Source organism: Cricetulus griseus, assembly GCF_003668045.3.
Source record: "Cricetulus griseus strain 17A/GY chromosome 1 unlocalized genomic scaffold, alternate assembly CriGri-PICRH-1.0 chr1_0, whole genome shotgun sequence".
NCBI classification, from domain to species: domain Eukaryota; kingdom Metazoa; phylum Chordata; class Mammalia; order Rodentia; family Cricetidae; genus Cricetulus; species Cricetulus griseus.
Genome location: NW_023276806.1, coordinates 14,454,777 through 14,466,658, shown reverse-complemented (window position 1 = coordinate 14,466,658; position 11,882 = coordinate 14,454,777). Strand labels below are relative to the sequence as shown.

The 11,882-nt window shown below is 44.5% G+C and overlaps 1 long non-coding RNA gene across 1 annotated transcript; it reads right to left on the bottom strand.

Moving 5' to 3' along the window:
* Positions 1 to 3,586: 3,586 nt before the first annotated feature.
* Positions 3,587 to 5,505, bottom strand: LOC103160862. The gene is made up of 3 exons (XR_004772144.1): positions 5,202 to 5,505; positions 4,074 to 4,188; positions 3,587 to 3,770 (listed from the first exon to the last, which is right to left on the bottom strand). It is a non-coding gene; the product is annotated as an uncharacterized LOC103160862 (long non-coding RNA).
* Positions 5,506 to 11,882: the final 6,377 nt, after the last annotated feature.

Sequence of the window (11,882 nt, the reverse complement as noted above, 5' to 3'; positions counted from 1 at the left end):
TCACAATCAAGTGTGTGGGCTGTACTGAAGGGCACACTCAGTCTGCTTAGCTGCTCAAGCATGCGGTGCTCTTCAAATTCTAAAGCTGTCCCCACCTCCACCTCTGTCTTTGTTCTCGTTGTTTCACTTCCTCTCTGTGCTTCCGGGACAGGCAGGACAGTCCACCTTCCCACCTTCCCATCTCACTTACCATGTGAATAACCTGGGCCAGGCTCTATCTTGATGCCACAGACATAGGAGAAACAGTCTGCTTTTATGAACTCGGTGTCCCAGCGCCTGTCCAGAAACCCTTTGGGTCCTCCTATTCTTTTTGATTTTATGGCTGGGGTCATAATCAGGTTCATCATGCCTGTTGTGAGAATTCCTTCCCCCAGCACACACAAACAACAATGCCTACTCTACCCTATGAGGTCCCCACAACAAAGTACAAGTCCACCAATGTTCACTTTAAATCAGTGATCTAATTACATTTGGCAGCACTTTTTCTTGTTTCCAGAAAAGTTAAAATGTGGAAGACAAGGTCTGTCATGGAATGGAGGAAATATGATAACCCTGTAAGCATCTATGGTGGTTTGGCATTCAGCTAGGCATGATGTGCATTCATCATACTTACCCTGCCTTCTGTACTTACACCTTGTGATAATCTCTGCATGGCTAACACATGCTCAGAATTTTGTTAACTTACCAATGTATTAATCTCTTAGTTTAAGTTTCTCTAAAAGCAGCATTCAAGACAAGGCTGTACAGAGGACACTGTTATGTGTAAGGCGTCTGGAGCAGGTGTGGGATGTACAGAGGACACTGTTATGTGTAAGGCGTCTGGAGCAGGTGAGGGATGTACAGAGGACACTTATGTGTAAGGCGTCTGGAGCAGGTGTGGGATGTACAGAGGACACTGTTATGTGTAAGGCGTCTGGAGCAGGTGTGGGATGTACAGAGGACACTGTTATTTGTAAGGCGTCTGTAGCAGGTGTGGGATGTGCAGAGGACACTGTTATGTGTAAGGCGTCTGGAGCAGGTGTGGGATGTACAGAGGACACTGTTATGTGTAAGGCGTCTGGAGCAGGTGTGGGATGTGCAGGGGACACTGTTATGTGTAAGGCGTCTGGAGCAGGTGTGGGATGTGCAGGGGACACTGTTATGTGTAAGGCGTCCGTAGCAGGTGTGGGATGTGCAGAGGACACTGTTATTTGTAAGGCGTCTGGAGCAGGTGAGGGATGTACAGAGGGACACTGTTATTTGTAAGGCGTCTGGAGCAGGTGTGGGATGTGCAGAGGACACTGTTATGTGTAAGGCATCTGGAGCAGGTGTGGGATGTGCAGAGGACACTGTTATGTGTAAGGCGTCTGGAGCAGGTGTGGGATGTACAGAGGACACTGTTATGTGTAAGGCGTCTGGAGCAGGTGTGGGATGTGCAGGGGACACTGTTATGTGTAAGGCGTCTGGAGCAGGTGTGGGATGTGCAGGGGACACTGTTATGTGTAAGGCGTCCGTAGCAGGTGTGGGATGTGCAGAGGACACTGTTATTTGTAAGGCGTCTGGAGCAGGTGAGGGATGTACAGAGGGACACTGTTATTTGTAAGGCGTCTGGAGCAGGTGTGGGATGTGCAGAGGACACTGTTATGTGTAAGGCATCTGGAGCAGGTGTGGGATGTGCAGAGGACACTGTTATGTGTAAGGCGTCTGGAGCAGGTGTGGGATGTACAGAGGACACTGTTATGTGTAAGGCGTCTGGAGCAGATGTGGGATGTACAGAGGACACTGTTATGTGTAAGGCGTCTGGAGCAGGTGTGGGATGTACAGAGGGACACTGTTATGTGTAAGGCGTCTGGAGCAGGTGTGGGATGTACAGAGGACACTGTTTTTTGTAAGGGTCTGGAGCAGCCTGCAAGAACAGGGAGAAGGCAGAGAGAAGGAAGAATCTAATCTGTGTAAATTATGTGGTCACCAGTTAAGACTCCAGGGCTTTAGCCCCTGTGGGTAACATGGGGTCTTACACGATGGTTTCCAGAGTAGTCCAGCCATAGGGTGTTTGCCCAGTGGTTCCCATTTACTTGCAATTAAGAATTATTCCTGGAGATTTTAGCCACTCCCTTCTCCTGTGTGAAGCTATGTGTGGACTGACTGCAGTTCTACAGAAAGTCAGGAGATAAGAAAACAAGGGCATACTTGAGACTCCTTTATGGCTGTAGCTGTGGATGGGAGGAGGAGATACAGGACAAGGACCTGAGCCAAGTCTGTGAGAAAGCCAAGTGAGTCTGAGCCTTCTCTTGTGACGCACTGAGATCCTGAGGTACGTTTCCATCACCCGATAGACCAGATCTGTGCAGCAGTCTCACACGAGGTGGCCCTGAGACGATGCAGGCACAGAGACACACCTGGTTGTTAGTCCCCGTGTCTTGATTCACCACCTGTCTCCAGGTATCTGAGCCAGAAATGTCCAGCCAAGCTCTTCCCAGGCTCTTAATACATAGATACTCTGAGAGGGAACTGCTCTTTGAAGACACTGAACTTTGCCCTAATTTGCTTTATAGATCCTAAGCCTGTCTGTCAAGTCAATCTTAACCATAGACACAAAGTCATTAGTGCTCTGACACTGGGTCGTGGCTGGAAGTCTATTGTAGATCTATCTCCTCACGTGGAGGGCCCCAGGCCACCAGGGTGGTCCTCACTGACTCATTCCCCAGGAGGGTGCTGGTTATTTTTCTTTTCACAAGCGTTTGTTAAATGCCTGCTCTACACTAAGGTCTATGCTAGAACTAAGTGCAGCTTACACTGATGTACTGGGAATACTGCATGATGGGAGAGACACACACCAGACATATAATCAAATTGTGATGAAAGAGCTGGTGTCTTTAGGAAAAAATGAACAGAAGGGCAGACATACATTTGACGGGAGGAGAGTTGGGCAGGGCACCCTGAGGAAGCAATGCTTAGGTTCAGACTTGAAGACTGGAAAAGCCACGGGCATTGGGAAGAATGCTGCAAAGGAAACAGCTTCTTTTTGGGAGTTAGAAAGAACTTTCTAGATGGAATCTTGTTCAGCCTGGCTCTGAGCAGTCCCTGTGATCTAGGGCTAAACTGCCTGTTTTTTCATCTTGTCTGAACTAGAGTTATGAGGACCTGCTCTTCTCACGGTGCCGTGGGAAGCCTCAAAGCCTAGCCTAATGGTGCTAATGTACTACAAGACTACTTCTCATTCTGTCCCTGTGCTTCAGGTTTTGGCCAGGAAGCACTCGGTCCTAAATGGGATCTTTTTTCAAACCCTTTCCCTCAAGGCTTGAGGATCTGTGGAAGAGGAGTCCGATTGTAAGAGTAAGAGGTGGTGTGTGGATCCCAGCACAGACGGGGGAGTGGACACAAAGTCCCTCCCCTAAGCAGGAAGGTATTTGCAACTGATACCTACTGTGGAGGGGAAATCAGTTTTCTCCAATGGAGTGACACGGGGTATTCCGACCACACTCCAGGACAGGCCCCAGGCTTTAGAGTAGATGACAGCACCAAATAAGACTTGATGTTTTACATGCTGGGTGGGTAGGGAGGCGGTAAGGGTGGGGAGGAGAGGAGGGGAAATAATGCGATCAAATCCACTTTGCAGGTTTGTTTTAAAGCCAATACATTAAAAATGGAGAGACAAAGCCAGGTATCGTCATGTGCTCCAACATCACGGTAATGAGAGACGGTGGTACTTTGAAGACGTGGGGTTGAATACATGATTGGGTTACAATTGCTCTGGAGAGGATTAACACTGCTGACCAGTTTCGGGTATTCTGTTAAAGCAACACAAAACAAACTAATGCACTTAACATTTCATTCTACAAGAAAGTCACATGGTCAAGCCTATACCCAACAGGTAGAGGAGAACACTGCTCTGGGAGATGGAGATGGGAAGGCGGACACATACGTTCCTCTACTGTAACTGTTACCCCAGTGCCCATGTTTTCTATGCCTGTTGCCTTTTTATTTTATTTTATTGTGCCTGCCCGGCTCATCCCCCACACTGCCAGCTGGGTTGGGTCGCTTCACCTGCCCTTCCAGCCATGCCTGTTAACCCTCATCAGTGATCTCCTTACCCGGTTCTCCATTTTGGCTGCCTCATTCCATAGCACTTAGCTGTCTGTGCTGCCTGTACTCAGCTGTGACAAGACAATTTGATGAAAATGCAGGGATCTGGCAAAAATTCATTCTCTGGAGAAAAGTAAAATCAGTTAGGCCAATTAAAACACTGAAGCATAATTGAATTGGAACAGGGACATTAAAGTCACTCATCTTATTGGGATGTCATGAAAACTAGCTAGTCAGTATTCATGGTTTGAGCACAAAAGAAAAATTGTTATTGATTTACATATAATCTCTCTGTTGCGTCTTCCAAAAGCCTCCGTAGTTTCTATACATCAGGGGAGAATGAAACCAAATGTCAAGCTTAAGGTCCATCTATCTTGGATTTTTTTTTTTTAAAGCCTATCAAAGAATAATGTCGGTGCTGGCAAAGACAGCAATGCTTCTCTGCCTGTGGATGGGACGTGCCTTTGGAGCTAGACATGAAGAATTGCGGTTTAGTTTCTAAAACACCATTGCAGCCGCAGAGTATGGGTCATTAGATTTTTTTGATGAGAACCTTCAAGGGGCATCTGTTTTAGCTCCTCTGTTTTTTTTTTTTTTTGTGTTTGTCTTTTTGTCCCAGACCCCATCTACCACTCCACTTAGCAACTAGCTCATAGTAAATGCTGGCCTGCATCTAATTACCCAGGGCCTGCTGGGGTAGGCAGCTGTTCTTTTTGTCCACCAACTGCTTCCTTTCATTTCTCCACCTCTACCTTCACTCCTGAGCACACTAAAGCAGAAACAAGAGCAGGGCCGAGTCCAGTTGTTCTGTGTTTCATTGGTGATGCTGGTGACGGGCTGTCAGCAGAGGCAAGGGAGCTCCTACCTCAAGGTTCAGAGGCAAAAATAAGTTTCTTCCCTCCAACTTGCTACAATGATGTCAGCTGAGAAGAGTTTCCCCCTGGTTTTGGCCTTTTTTTGGGGGGGAGGGTCAAAGGGTATCATACAGTCAGAGTGGTAATAGTCACAGGAAGACATGCACAGGGGGAGGATTCCGGACAGAGTAAAGTACTTAAGACGTTTCATTTCATTGCCACCAGTAGCCTGCAGGTGGGGGTTTGTATAACCCTTATTCATCTAGAAGTTACGTAACTCACCTTCAGTCCTGCCAGGGGAGCAGGAGATGTTTCGTGGAGGAGGCTTACTCTTCAGTGAAAGGAGCCCTACTCTTTCCTGGGCACCGGCCACCACTTCCTCTCTTGAAGTCATGGAAGCCCGAGTGGAGAGCATCATATTCTTTGACATCTGAATGGAACAGAGGGAAGTTCAAGCCGGTTTATGTTTAGGCAGTATGACACTGATATGAATGTCTGGGATGGGCCAAGATGGCAAACACTAGATACCTTGGCATATCGAGTCAGTGCAAAATAACTGACATCATGTGTCTGGGGGACCCAAATGTAAGCAGTGACATAATCTTTTATATATCCATTCCTGGTAAAGTGCTGCTTTTGTGTGATTTTGTACAAATATGGCCTTCACTTTCATTCTTTACCTTTGCTAGTCGCTGTAGGGCTGTGTGAGCTTATCTCTGCCTGGGTACCTGCCAGCCTACATGTGTGCCTGTGCCTACCTGTGTATAGCCCTTTCCTGCTGTCATGTATGTCCCTGGGTGCCTGTCAGCATGTGCCTGTCCGGCAACCTGGGTGCTGGTAAACCAAGTACGTCTTATCTGTCTACTCATTCTTTACAACCTCCTGGTGTCTGGTGACCCTCCTTCCTTCATGATGTGGGGTCTTGGGTCTCACTCAGCCTTCATGGAACTCCCATCCAGCCCCCTTTGACACCTCTCGGTTGAGGGATTCCCAGCTGTGCACTCTGAGAGCTTCCACTCAGACTCAGGTCTTCCCAACTCTCCTAGTGAGCAAAGCCAATTGTTCATCACACCAGTTCTAGGTTCAAACAACTGCACTCTGTTCCTCCTTCTGCCACTTAGTGTCTCTGGGATGATGAAAAGGCACTTAACTTCCATATGCTTTCTGCATGTGTGTGCATGTGTGTGCATGGGGGCCAGAGAACAGACAGCCTGGGTGTCATTCCTTAGGAGTTGCCTGCTTTTTGGATATGGGCTTTTTCAGTGACCTGGCCTTTACCAAGTGAGTAGGATTGCTAGCAAGCTAACCAAGGGGCATACTTGCTTCTGCCTCCCCAGCACTGGAGTGACACAAGCGCACCAGCACCTGTTTGTTTTTTGTTTGTTTCCGAGTTTCATTAAGGAATCGAGCTTATGTCTTCATGCTTGCAAGGCAAGCATTTTTCCAATGGAGCTGTATCTTTAGCTCCTTGCCCTTGCCTCAGTTGCTTGAGTCTCAAATTATATTGGCCGCCTAGAGATGCTGGAAGCTTAAGTGTGACAGTGCACAGGAGTGCTTTAAGTGTTTGTTAAGTGTTCATTAAATATCATCGTATCTCAATCCACTGGGCTCTCATGGATAGCTCCGAACACGTTTGCACAGATGGCCCTGGTTAAAACTACGGGGTCACAAAGTAGCTCAAAAAGACCTAAGTGTGTAAAAGGGATTTGTAGGGAGAAATAGGGATAGGAAGAAGATAGATAATAGAAGGTTGGGAACAGTCATCTGAATGAGCTACATGGATGAAATTGTCAAAAAAAAAAGAACAAGTTGAATAAAAATTACAAAAACACTCTCATTTCCTACTATATTCTTGTCATTTCATAGACTTGAGGAGTGTGAATGGGTTCAGAGGAACTGAAGGGTCTTCCAGAACTCTACAGTGTTCTTATGGCGGCACTATCAAGTTTTAGGTAAATTATAGACTTGAAAGATTTCAGGGCCTTCACCTGGGAGCCTCATCAGCATTTGTAGCTTATGAATGTGTCCCCTATGTTTTAAGTGATTGACTCTCAAGAGACTGTCCAAGCCACTAAGCTGAGATGAGCACATTAGAGAAGAGAGGAGAGTTACTGTCTCCTACACTGAAGATGCAGCTAGGAAGGGTCCCAGTGAACGGCTGCAGGTTCCAGAGGGAACAAATACAAGGTAGGGGACCAGAGGAAAGGGAACTGGCTTCCTGGAGAAACACTCTGGGACGGCAGACGGCGGACTATGCTTGAGTTGTCTGTTGCAGAAGGGATTAATCACTGCTCCCTGTCCTAAATCTTGCTAATTGCTAATAGTCCCCTGTGGGAACCTCTAAAGCAAGGTCTTGGAAATGGGGAGATGTGGGTCAGGACCTAGGCTCTGCCTTTCTCCCAAGCTGTGTGAGTTAAGAGCCTTCATTACCCCTTTTGTGGAGCACAGGGTGCAAATGAGATGGGTGAGATCACCTTTAGCACTGTCCACCTCTGCAGTTAACACATAAATCATTGTAGCTGTTACTATTTCATTTCTCTAATCTTTTAATGTTTCTGCTAATGACACCTTTGGGGAAAGGGGTAGGGAAGACAAGAAAAGGAAGTCCTGCCCAGACACTGTGGTTCCTGTGATCAAATAAAGCGAATGACTACAAAGGGAAGAAGCCAAGCTTGCTGGCTTTCTAATGTGAACACAGGTCTGTTAGGAGCAGTACTGTTGTTTACAGCAACACTAAAGGTTTTTAAAAAGCTTTTGCGGACTAGGGATATAACTTAGTAGTAGGGTGCCTTGCCCATCACACTCAAGGCCCTGGGTTTGATGCTTAGTACCACAAAGAAAGAAACTTTGAACTTCTATGGGAGTTAGGGTGTTGGCTCAATGGGTAAAGAGCTCATGCTGAGCAAGTAGGAGGACATGAGCTCCAATCTCCAGAAACTACATTAAAAGCTGGGTATAGTAACATGTCTGCAACGCCAGCACTGTGGGAGAGCAGAGACAGAAGAATTTTGGGGCTCATTGGCCATTAGTTAACTCCATGTTCAGTGAGAGACCCTGTCTCAATGCAATAAGACAGTAGGATAGAGTAGGGCACTATAGGTCGTCTTCTAGTCTCTACACACCTGCACACCCCGACTCCAAATACATCAATAAAATGAAACGCTTTTGCATTGGCATGCAAGAATCATTTGGAGGTTGATGTTCTCTGATCCAAACATCACCAATGGTCTTTCCAACTTATCAGTCCTGAGCTGACTGCTGTAAGTTCAACAGACTCTGCAGTGTAGCATTGTTGGTATAGTAAGGAAGTCACTATTCCAAGGGAGTAGTACTGGATCAGTACTGTTTGTTTACTACAACACTAAAGGTTTTTAAAAAGCTTTTGGGGACTAGGGATATAACTTAGTAGTAGGGTGCCTTGCCAATCACACTCAAGTTCCTGGGTTTGATCCTTAGTACCACAAAGAAAGAAACTTTGAACCTCAATTGTCTGTTCAGTTTTTTATTAGACCAATCAGGTGCCTCAGGCAGGCAAGGTGAAACAGATGGAACACATCTTCACATAATTAAATAAATGCAGTATAAACAAATGTTAACACACCTTTACACAGTTAAAGTAATATTCTGCAGCATTAACAAATTTAATACATCTTTGCCTAGTTAAAACAATATTCCACAACATTTCCCCCTTTTTGTTTAAATAAAAAAAAGGTTCGGGGCATCCATCTTCAGCCTACAGGTGTAGAGTATCTGGCAGACTTTTCTATGAAGCAGGAGTTTTGAAGGAGTGTACTGCCTAGTCTTGGAAAAGTTCAGCAGTTGCTTTCTTGTGTGTCCTTTAGAATGTGTGGCAGACTTTTCTATGAAGCAGGAATTTTGAAGGACTGTCCAACCTTATCTTGGCAAAGTTCGACAGTCTTTTTCCTTTGTATCATGTCTGTTCAGTATGTACAACATACTGTCAGCAGTCAAGACAAGAACAGTTTCTTTGCCACAATGAAGGAAACTCCATAAGGAGTTTCTTCGATGCCCATCATCTTCTCTGAAGTAAATTGGTGCTGCCAGGAGCAGACATGTCTCACTATCATAAAAAGCCTTAGGTTGTTAAACACCTTAAATGCTATATTCTGTAGGTCTTTGAAGTGGTTGAAGATCATCTATCTATCTATCTATCTGAACATATCTGTTTAACCTTGAAAACATACCTCGTATGACTACAAGAAATACTAACCTGCATTTCTAATTATAGATTACATTTTTAAATGTATAGGTACAATACCCCAAATGAGTAGAAACATACATACAGTATAACAAAAATAACTTTGTATCGGTATACCAAAATCCATACCAATGTAAAATATTTGAGGTTAATAGTTGTCTTTTTATCCTATATGCCCCTTAAATGATGTCAAACATCCATAACCCACAGAATGACCAAAACCCACCCATCCTACCTCTTTAGAATGTGGACATTGTGCTAAAGTGCTTTCTGTTGTTTTGTAGATGTATTATGGCATTTATCTATTACTAGCCATCCTGGTGAAGGTGCTCTCCTCGGAGAATTAGCTTTGTGTGTAAAATCGAAAGGTTTCTGTACTTGAGTGGTAAGAGCCTTTGGTTGAGCATAGGGAGAAATGTGGCTTTCACACCTTGATACTCTGACCTCCACCAGTCTGAGGCAGTAATGACTAGGCACTGGAGGTGGTATGCATCCAATGATCGAGGGGATGGGTTAGGGGGTCAGTAAGAAGCCGTGTGTGGGCAAGGTCTCTGTCAACTGAGGGCTTCCATTAGTTTGTGTGTGTTTGTGTGTGTGTTATGTGTAGGTGGAATATTATTTAAAGATGTGTTACTTTTGTTTATGCTGTGGAACATTTGTTTAATGATGCAAAGATGTGTTACATTCTTTTATGTTGATTTGTTTAACTCTGTGAAGCTGTGGTTACTTTGTCTAAAATACCTGATTGGCCTAATAAAGAGCTGAACAGCCAATGGCTAGGCAGGAGAAAGGACAGGTGGGGCTGGTACGCATAGAGAATAAATGGGAAGAGACTGAGGAGCAAGAGGAGCAAGAGAAGGAGGGCATCATGGGCTAGCCACTCAACTAGAGAGTAAGAAAGAAAGGAAAGGTAAATAAAATAGAGAAAGATAAAAGCCCAGGAGGCAAAAGATAAATGGGATAATTTAAGAAAAGCTGGCTAGAAACAAGCCAAGCTTATAAAAAGACTCTGATTTATTTGGGAGTTGGATGGTAAATTTGAAGTTCAAATGTAACCAGCAAAGTCCATTCTATGCTAAGTTACTGCTTACCAGCATGCAAAATAAGTAAGTCAATGGGAATGTGGATTGTGGGGTTTACTTTTTAAAAAGTAAGTGTGCTTTGACTATATTTAGTCAAAGTCTGTTTCTTAAGCCAAATAGACCTAATATACCTACACACAGTCAGTAGATCTTTTATGTAAATTGGAAGACTATAAAGATTTATGGATGCACTAGCTACTTGGGGACACAAAGTCCCTGTCCTTGAGATTCAGCAAAGTTTGCAGGTAATTCAAGGCAGCATGTGCCACAATGGCGTGCGTGCGTGCGTGCGTGCGTGCGTGCGTGTGTGTGTGTGTGTTTGCATGAGTGCATTTGCGTGCATATAATTTTGCCAGAGAAAACCCAGAATATCTTCATAAAGTGTTGAGTTTACTCTGGACAAATTCGGTTTTCAGGAGATGCTAGAAGAGCTTACACACAGAAGGCAACAGGCATCAAAGTACACCATGTTGGGAACTACCTGGCACAGCTCAGTCCAGAAAAGTGTCACCAGGAAATGACACAGTAGCCCTAAAATGCTGTGTGGCAGGCTCTAATAAAAGAGGCCTCTTAGAACCATCAGCCAAGTCCCTGACCAGTCATTTGTCTTGTCCTCATAAACCTCCTTTCAACTTCCCTTCTTTCCAGGCCCCTTCTTTCCTCATCGGCTGAGCAGTTTGGCTCATAGCCAACAAACCAGATAGCTAATTTAAATGTATTGGGATTCATCCAACCATTAAAATGAATTGCTTCTCTGGGTTTTGTACTGCAACTCTAACCCTAGAGCAGGTACCTTTATGGAAAAACTGCCAGCAAGCTAAATTCATTTTCTGAATAGTTTTCTATCAGTACAGACTAATCAGTTATGTGTTCTTATCTGTAGAGATGCTCCTGCAATTAGTTAACTAAAATTACCTGCACTGAATGGAGTCTTCAGAGGCCCAGCCTTCCAAATCACAAAAGTAGGGCAGCTGCAATTAGAAGTTTTAGTAGGCTGATGAATCCCCTCCCCCTCAAAAGACAATTGCTACTCTAGCCCACTGCTGCAAAAGCATGGTAATGCTGGATGTCCCACTAGCCACTTCCTTGAAACTATTCTGAACACTTGACTGGCAAAATGAGCCAGGAATGTATAAACAGACTTTATAGGTACAGTAGAACATACAAGACAATGTTCAGTCATTGTGACAACTTTCAAGGAAGTATTAATTTGCAATAGCAATTGTTCTGATACACTTAGTAATTGTTCTGATACACTTATTTGGAACCCTGATAGTTATTTATTACAAATTGGGTACCACCTGCTGGTCTATAATGTATCTGGTCTTCAATTCTACAGATAGTTCATATTACTTTCATTCTAGAGATGAGGCCTCTAAGAGGTCTAATAACTAACATCAGACAACCAAGGGGAAAAGCCAACACTGTCTACCTTTCCAAGCGTACTTGATGATGTTCTCGAAAACACCAGTCTGTCTCAAAACTACCACAGGATACGAGTCTAAGACTGCTTCTTCCTATTACCTCAGCAAAAAATAAGGAAGCTGCATAGAAGCTTCAGGCAGGTTAGCAGTATAAACATTTCCAAAGTATCACAAAGCCCATGCCAGAGAGAGAGAAAAAAATGAAGACAATTACTGTTGACTTTCAATTGTCTTTTTC